Source organism: Acyrthosiphon pisum, chromosome A1 (assembly GCF_005508785.2).
Source record: "Acyrthosiphon pisum isolate AL4f chromosome A1, pea_aphid_22Mar2018_4r6ur, whole genome shotgun sequence".
Classification (NCBI taxonomy): domain Eukaryota; kingdom Metazoa; phylum Arthropoda; class Insecta; order Hemiptera; family Aphididae; genus Acyrthosiphon; species Acyrthosiphon pisum.
The window spans coordinates 55,900,394-55,909,556 of NC_042494.1; positions in this window are offsets into that span (position 1 = coordinate 55,900,394).

Sequence of the window (9,163 nt, forward strand, 5' to 3'; positions counted from 1 at the left end):
ATAATAGTCATACGAAACACAATTGTATTACCGTAGTACTGTAGTAGTAATTACCGTAAAACGATGTGAATAATACCTAAAGAGAATCGACTATTCGAGGTATGAATTGGCGATTGCTTAAGATTAATGATTAATCTAAATGTTTTGAAAATATCACTGTGTATATATATATATTACTAGCTGATCCCGTGCACTTCGTTTCCCGGCAACCAATAATTATTATTATAATAGCTTCAAAACCCATGGCAACCATTTAAAAACAAAAATTTCCATCGGAAATCTCAAAATTCCTGTTTGAGCACCTCCCGGGGTTGGTTCTCTCCCTTTTTAAATTAGCCTATCTTCTGCTCAGAGGTATAATTTATCTATATATATATATATAAATATCTGATCCCGTTCACTTCGTTGCCCATTAAAATTGCCAACTCTATATGAATAATATTTCTACATATCACCATGGCAACCATTTATATATAAAACATTTTATCGGAAATTTCAAAATAATATATAATTGGTTGCCATGGTAATATGAAGACACATACGGACGGAAATCTCTAAATAATATATAAATGGTTGCCATGGTAACATGCAATGGACACACACACACTGACACACATACATTAATTTATATATATATATAATATGTATAGTATAAAATGTAAGTAAAAGCTTTAAGTCCCCACGAATAAAGTTGTTGAACCACGACCAAATAATTGAAATTGTTATTCATAATAATTTCGTATAAATTACTGAACTTAAATATATGTCCATAAAAAAAAAAATATTTGAAAAAGTCTATATTAATATTTTAAAGAGTCAAAATATTTTGAAAATTATACCATGTAGGTAAAAAAAATGCTTATTTAAACATTATGTGGAAATTAAAAGTGCCTAGAGGTTATTCGTTTTTGAATTACCAACCACAAAATATTTTTTTTTTTTTTTAAATTTTTTATTAGAGAATATACAATCTATACCCATAGGCATAATGAGAATTATGTATTAAACATCACACATCGTATATACGATGCCTTCGTTCTATAAAATAGTACCTATGTGTAACTCGGGTGTTAAATTGGGAATTAGCGAGTAGTGTGCGTGCATGCTATTTTAGATTCTGAGTGGAACGATGAATGTATTGATTTTACAATGATGATGTGTGTTTTTTTATTTTTTTTTTTATTTTTGTGTCTGTCATCACGTTTTAGGACAGTAAAAGTGCTTGGATTTTCTTCAACAGTACCTTTTCTGATAGGAAAGTGAATCTAGTTGGTACTTTGGAGGGTCAAAAGTAAAATTTTTTCAATAGTTTTCAAAAGCGCCGTGAAAAACAAAAGAAAAATTAAGGAAAAACGGGAATTTTTACGCAAAATCTGTTTTCGAGAAAATCGATTTTGGTTTTTGGTGTAACCTTAAAAAAAATGACCGTAGATATATGAAATTTTGACTGAATGTTTATCTTAGCATTTTCAAAATATTTTGATTTATTTTGAGCTCTTTACGGACATTTTCATTTTCCATTTTTTTTTAGTTTTTTTTCTAAAAATATCAATAAAATTTTATTTGTTGGATAAAAAAGCTTGAAAATTTAATAGAAGGCTCCTAGTATATTGTTTCAAAGGCAAATGAAAAATATAAAAAATCGTTAGTCACAGTTTTTTTTTATAAGCATTTAAAGTTCAAAAAATGACAAAATATGGAAAAATCACGAAAATTTGCAAATTATTTCGAGTTAGAAATTCATAAAAATTTTTCTTTTTAAATCTAAGATATGAAAATGTAATACAAGATTCCTTATAAGATTATCTACCTTTATCAAACAAAAAATATCTATAAGAAAGTCAAATTAAATTTTTATGATCGTTTGAAATTCAAATTTTTACTAGCATTTCCTATACACCATACAATTTTGAAAATATTTTGACTCTTTTTGAGCTGTTTACGGACATTTTCAGTTTTAAATTTTTTTAGTTTTTTTTTCTATAAATATCAATAAAGTTTTATCTGTTGGGCCAAAAAGTGTATAAATTTAATACAAAGTTCCTGATATATTGTTACAATATCAGTTGAAAAATATTAAAAATACATAGGCACAATTTTTTTTTATAAGCATCTGAAGTTAAAATGTTGACAAGATTTATCAAATTTAAAATTGAATAATTATTTTGTAGTTAAAAATGTATAAGATGTTCAACTTTTATATCTAAGGATTGAAAATTTAAAACAAGATTCCACGTAAATATTTAATTATGTTGCCAAAAATTCTAAGAAATACATAAGCACAGTTTATTTTTATAGTCATTTTAAGTTCAAATTTGGACGAAATTACATATTAAAAAACCTGGAATAAATATTTTATTTATTTTGTTGTGATTGTAATGATTGTATAATATTATTTGTGGGAACTTGAAACTTCTGAAGTATACTATTATATATCTATGATAGTACCACGGTTTGTTGTTGATGTATAACGTGTTACCTGATGGATATTGTGATATGATTAATTTGGAATTTATTATTAATACCTATTATAGGTCAATTTTTTTTTAATACTATAGATAAGTATACCTACCTATAATAGGTATGTCTAATACTTAGACTGAAAAACCGTCTCCGTTCAGAATCGTTTTTCTTATACAGTGATATTATATCATTGAATTCAAATTTAATACTATCCATTATACAGTGACCCACTTGTAACCTACTGTACAGCAGAGTGACATCCACTTACCCACCTTTTTTCATTTAAAAATATTGCTTATCGAATACATTTATGCGGAAAGGGAAGAAGTGATTTAGGTAATCTAATCAAAAATATGTCAACAATTTTATCTAGGTATTATCTACGTTTTATAGGAGAGGTAGTTTTACATTTTCCCAGTAATTTTCCGTAAACGAGCGTAAGAACTAAAAATAAAACTAATAAGCTGTCATCCGAGTGTCGAGGCTTAGTTAAAAAAATTCCTATTTTTATTATTATTAAATATTATTGCTTTCAAATTTAATATAATAATATCACAACATATACAACTAACCTGTGACGATATGATCAAAACGAGATGATAACACCTGTAACTTTTTAAATTTTGTATACGAATAATAATATAATCACTATCCGCCTATTTCTCTCGTGTTATTAGATTTGCCGTGCTACCGAGTTTGAAACGAGTTAATTCCGTGTCACGTGCCATGGCGTGAACTACCTATCTATAGCCTATAGGTACTTATCTTCAGATATATTATACCATATGTATAGTAAGCACATTATACGTAATAATATGTTTATTTGTATACCTATAATAAATATAATATTTATATATATACTATATGTCTATATAGTATTAATACATTAATAAATGTATACATAAATTGATAAATACGCATAATATAGGTAATATACATTATACATATTACAATATTATTTCTATATTAGTTTATTACGAATAGTGAGTGTACACTGCAGCACACTGTACAAGACGTGTCCCACCTCGTTGCAATATAATATATATATATATAGGTTACCACTTACCCGTCGATGATTTTTCAATATAATATTTTTTAAAACTATTATTATCACTTTTATCAGCATTTATAATAGATGGCCACATTTACTATTTACAATTATTTGTATTAAACTAAAACCCAAGCCGCGTAATAGTAGTAAAACATAACCTATGTGGTTATGTATAATATAATATCTTGCCTGCAGTATAAGTCATAATTAATGAAATATGAACTTTCACTTCAAGGCCTGAATATTGGGACCTATTGAAACTAGATTAAACCATAACATTAACACAAAATAATTTATAAAAAAAACTATATTTATATTAAATTTATTATTGTGATAGTAATTTGTATCTAAAATAGTTAATTATCCTATTTTAACTTAAATAGTGGATTACTTGTTGTCATATATTATAATATAGTCTCAAATCTACAGTGTATAATCTCAAATCAGATCCAGGGAGGTATAATTGGCACAGGAAGGTGACTGGTGAATGAGGTTCGCGGTCTGAGAAATGTCTTTAACAATAAAAATTTTTTCAAAAAAATTATAAGTTATACTATTTTTTATCATGATAATTTTTTTTTTTGAATGACAATATTACACGTTTTCAATTTAATTTTATATATTTCGAAGCTAAATATTTTTAGTTCCAGTTTTTCGATGTATACAAATCAAATTTTTGAAGAAGTAGGTACCTATAGTTAAGATAAACATCATATGGAAGTGACTTTATGATGGTGCATAATAATGAAATTTAAACTAACGATAAACTATTACCACATTTATTAATAATAATAAGATAATGATATTATATGTTTATCTAATCTTGGTTAAAACCATAGGCGTTAATCCATTACAATTTCAGGGGGGGGGCTAACATTTTTAACATAATTACGAGTGGGGGGGGGGGGGCTTTGATCCTACACAACTAAAAACTGTATATTTTTTGGGGGGATAATAGGATGTTTGGGGGCTAAGCCTCTTTAGCATCCCTGCGATTTGCGCCTATGGTTAAAACCACGGACTGAGATATATCTTAGTCCTTGGTTAAAACACGTGATTTTGTGGCCAATTCAATAAAGTATGGTCAATATTGTACAATATTATGTTTTTTTAAGTTTTAAGTTTACTGCAGTGCTGTATAGTTTAATACAATTTTATATTTTTTCATGGTCAAGGAGGGGGGATGAACTCCCTTAGCCACCCCTTGGGTATGCCACTACTATAATATGTACATTCTAAGTACATATTATGTTAAGGAAATGATTTGGGCAGCTGCGAATAAATATATATAGCCATATAGGTATAAACGGTCAAGACGGATTAAAATTAACAACAAAACCTGTCAAATCGTTAAAATTTCACGATCAAAATCAGTTTATCGTCTTATTTTCTCATTCGGTTTATACGATTTAAAATAGTTAAATATTTTAAACTATATAAATGTTTATTTTATAGTATGTAATAATATGTATATTTATTTTATTGTTGAATATTAACATTTCGTTCGCGTGTCTCGATGATTATCTTTTAAAAAAATCGTAGGTATGTACCAACTATAATACCAATGTCCAAGACATAAACCGCGTATGTCAATCGATTTTAAATATGTATACTAAATATAAATTATAATAATGTATACTCAAATTTTCTACAGTTTGGTTTAAAACAATTTCGAAATTTATAATAGTTTTCCTTGAATCATATTCATATATCGTGCCGACGGCGGTTACATTATAGCTAAACTTGTATAATAATATAATATAATATCGTCACCGTTATATGCACTTTCGTAACCATTAATCATATGTAATGATAGTTAGGTATAGGCACACATCAGACATCTCCAGTACATCACACTAGAGTACTATACCGATACGATCTCGTGCCTGTACCCGTGTGGCTTGTATGTAGGTACCTACTAGACATATTTTTTTTGTCAACTCTGTAAACAATAAACTTCATTTGTTCCACCTATACATAACATGGACCTATAAAATCAAGACAAATATTGGTCGGAATTTTACGTAGGTACCAAACGTGTATTATTCTAAAATGAAAACGAAATATTAAATTACACAGCAATGACTGCATGGCTAGGAATAATGGACTGTAATCAGAGTAAGACACGCTGTGGTGTTCAAGTCAATATGTTTATTTCTAACGAGAGTGATATAACGCGAGAATTAGGTAAGTAGATATTAACCATAGCCCATAGGTACCTATATATTTATATATTCTATAAAGGTAGGTAGGTACCAACTAACCATAGGGCCTATATATATAGGCTAAAGATATTTATCGGAGCTAAAATCAAAAATGAATAGAAGTTTGAACTACCTACCTATTAATCTATATAGGCTATATAGTATATACTAAACAGTAGGTATACATGTCATGCGTATCAATATATGTGTTACATCCGTAGTAATATGTCTATATAACCAAATCCTGTATATTATATATAAAATATGAGTGACTCGAGATCTACTTAACGAACGCCTAACCGGTCCAAGTCCGCAGGACGATTGAATAATAAATATATTAGGACGTATGTGTAATAACCTATATCTGTATATTATACTGTTGTACGTGAATGAGAGGTACATACTACCTACCACCACGCACAGTATATAAACCCCGAAAACCGGCATACGCATATTTATTAGCCATCAATGTATATTTTCACCCCGAGTGTCCAATTAGGTAATTTATGTTTAGGTGGTACGCCATATATTATAAACATTATTGTATGGGGTAAACTCTATACGATGCCAAAAAAACAAAAAAAAAACCTTTTTCTAATTACTTCCCCAATTAAATTTTATTTGTTAGGTATTTTGTAAGACCACCGCCGCCGTTTTGTTGCATTAGATATTATATGTATGTAATATATTTAATATTATACATAGGTATCTTATTAGCCATCTTATTATAATACTTATCTTATATCTTTTGTCATCGATCTCTCCGAACGATTTCCAGTGAACAATTATCTCTATGTGAATACACTGGCTTAATATGTATTCTATAATAATATACCTACATTATATTATATTATATTATTATACGTTAATCCAACCATGCGACGAAAAAAAACTATCATAACATTTAAATTTTACCATTTTTACCTCCCGCGGTGTTTAAATTAATATATAATATAGGTACTAATATATTTTTTAAGTTATGCTATTGCAGATTATTGATAATTTAAGTAGGTACATATTATGTCTTGGGGCAAATATACACGTATCTGTACAGAATGATTATTTTGACATTAAGCACTCGTCTTTTTGGAAAGTATTAATGTTTTTAAAAATATTATTTTACATAATCTGTAGTCATTGCAAAAGAACATTAAAAATGTATATTATAATTTTTAATATTTAGTATTGCTCATTACAACATCATCTTAAATTTTACTTTTTAGGATGACAACATACATTTTACAACTTGTGTTCTGAAGTGGAATATTTTTCTAAAAATTTGTTTGCATAAAAATCGTATTTTGAACTAGTGAGCAGTGTCCAGTATAGGACATTTAATTATAAAATGTTTTTTTTCAAAACTATTGTTTTGTCATGATAAAAAATTAAGTAAAAAAATATTTTCAAAAAGTTAATACTTTTCGTTTGCATGAAGTTAAAATAATCACTTCTTTTATTTTTAATATGTAGGTGTAAATTTATAATACCTAGGTACATTAGTATTTTATTTACTATTTAGTATGAACTTATTATCCTAACTTGTTCGAGCAATTATGCAGCCATGCCAGTGGTAGAATTAATTATGAATTAAGAACTAATAAGAAGTTCTTATTAAGTATTAACTATAATGTAGGTATAGGTACAATATTCATCTATACCTAAATAATTAATATAAAAAAGTAAAGTATTAAACACTATACTAAAATTAATTTTTTTAAAGTTTCTACTTAGTACTTAAGTGCCATTATAATTTATATGTCTAATATGATATTTTGTCTGTCAGCGGTTATTGAAAAATGTATTTACAAGTGGAGCTGTCGGAGCTGATGTGTTGAGATTACAGTTTTTTTTTTAAGTTCTCATTGGGTTAGGTCGTGTAATACCTTTAGCGTGTAATATGTTGTTATTTATTCATGTTTGGAATTAATTTCAATTGATAAACTATATTAGGTAGGTACCTACTTAAAAATATATGTGACCGTGAGTGCGCGATTAAAATATAGCTTTTAGCTATACACTGAAAGAAACAGACAGCAAAACATATTGAAACAGTACGCGTAAACGCACCTACCTTTAAATTATGTGTAAAAAACAAGACTCATACAGTAGTCTGTAGTAATGTATTACTATTAACTATTAAATATTAACTAAATTGATTCGGGTGGGTAGTGCCGTAGTGGACTACATAATGACGATATATTATACCTGATGGAAATATGATACATTGATACAGTACCTAAATAATCTCTTGTATTATGAAATATATAATATGGTTAAGTTGACGAGTTATCGGAACACTCAACTGTTAACACTGCGTATTAAACATAGTATGGAAAACGATCTCGAGCGAGTTTTTTTGTCGTGTAAAAAACATGTACTTGTATAATAATCACTAATACATAATTTTATAATATTATAATATGTCGGTAAAAAAAATACAATTTTTAGTCAAGACCTATGTAGGTACAGTAATTCTTAACGATTTTTATCGCAAATATATTGCTTGTATTAATATTTTGAAATTATACTGCATGTCGTCATCTTCCTCTTGTATCGTTTTAAATGTAGGTACCTATTTATTTTATTTAGAACAAGTCGCAGATAGTATTGGTGCTAATTTAAAAAAAAATTGATTTTTGTTAATATAAATTATAGTTTAATAATAACAATATATAAAAAAAATGTTCTGGTAGAAAGTGAATAGGTATAATTATAATTTAATCATGTCTCACGGTAATTGTCAGGTCCCTGCGAACCGTGTTAAATTTTTGTCTTACATTTTGAGTAGCTCGGCATCTGTGATTAGTGAATAATGAATATATATGTTTAATTGTCTCTGGAACATTACGAGTTATACATATTTTTTCGTCTTCTTAATTACTATATAGTACCTAGGTACCAGTTGGTGTAATGTGTGTGCCCTATTATCCACCCGACTTATTAAGCGAATTCGTTATAGGTAATATGTCAGTTATGAGTTTATGTCTTTAATTTATCTTATATCACAACTACATAAATACATAATACATCAACATTCTTTAACTTCTCTTTTGCAGATCCACTCTTTCATTTCCTGTAACGTCAATGTACCCTGTTATCCATACTAATATTAGATCACTGGAAAAATATATTTTAAATCAGCTGCAAAGTTATCAAAATTGTTGGAAACTATAACGATTTAAATTTTTAGGCCATGCATTATGTGCCAAATAATATGTACTACCTATTTATATGTAATAGTGCATTGAAATTTGTAGAAATAAAATATTGTTGCATTTTTGTGGTATTAAGTACATAGTTTCCGAGCAATATTCTCAAATCAAATACATTTTGGCGGGAACGGAAAACAAACCGTGCCATGCGTAAATCTGTCAACCTGTTTTTTGGCCATAACCTTTTAAGCACCACCGCGAATACGTATAGATTGCAGATGCCAAAAAAGATA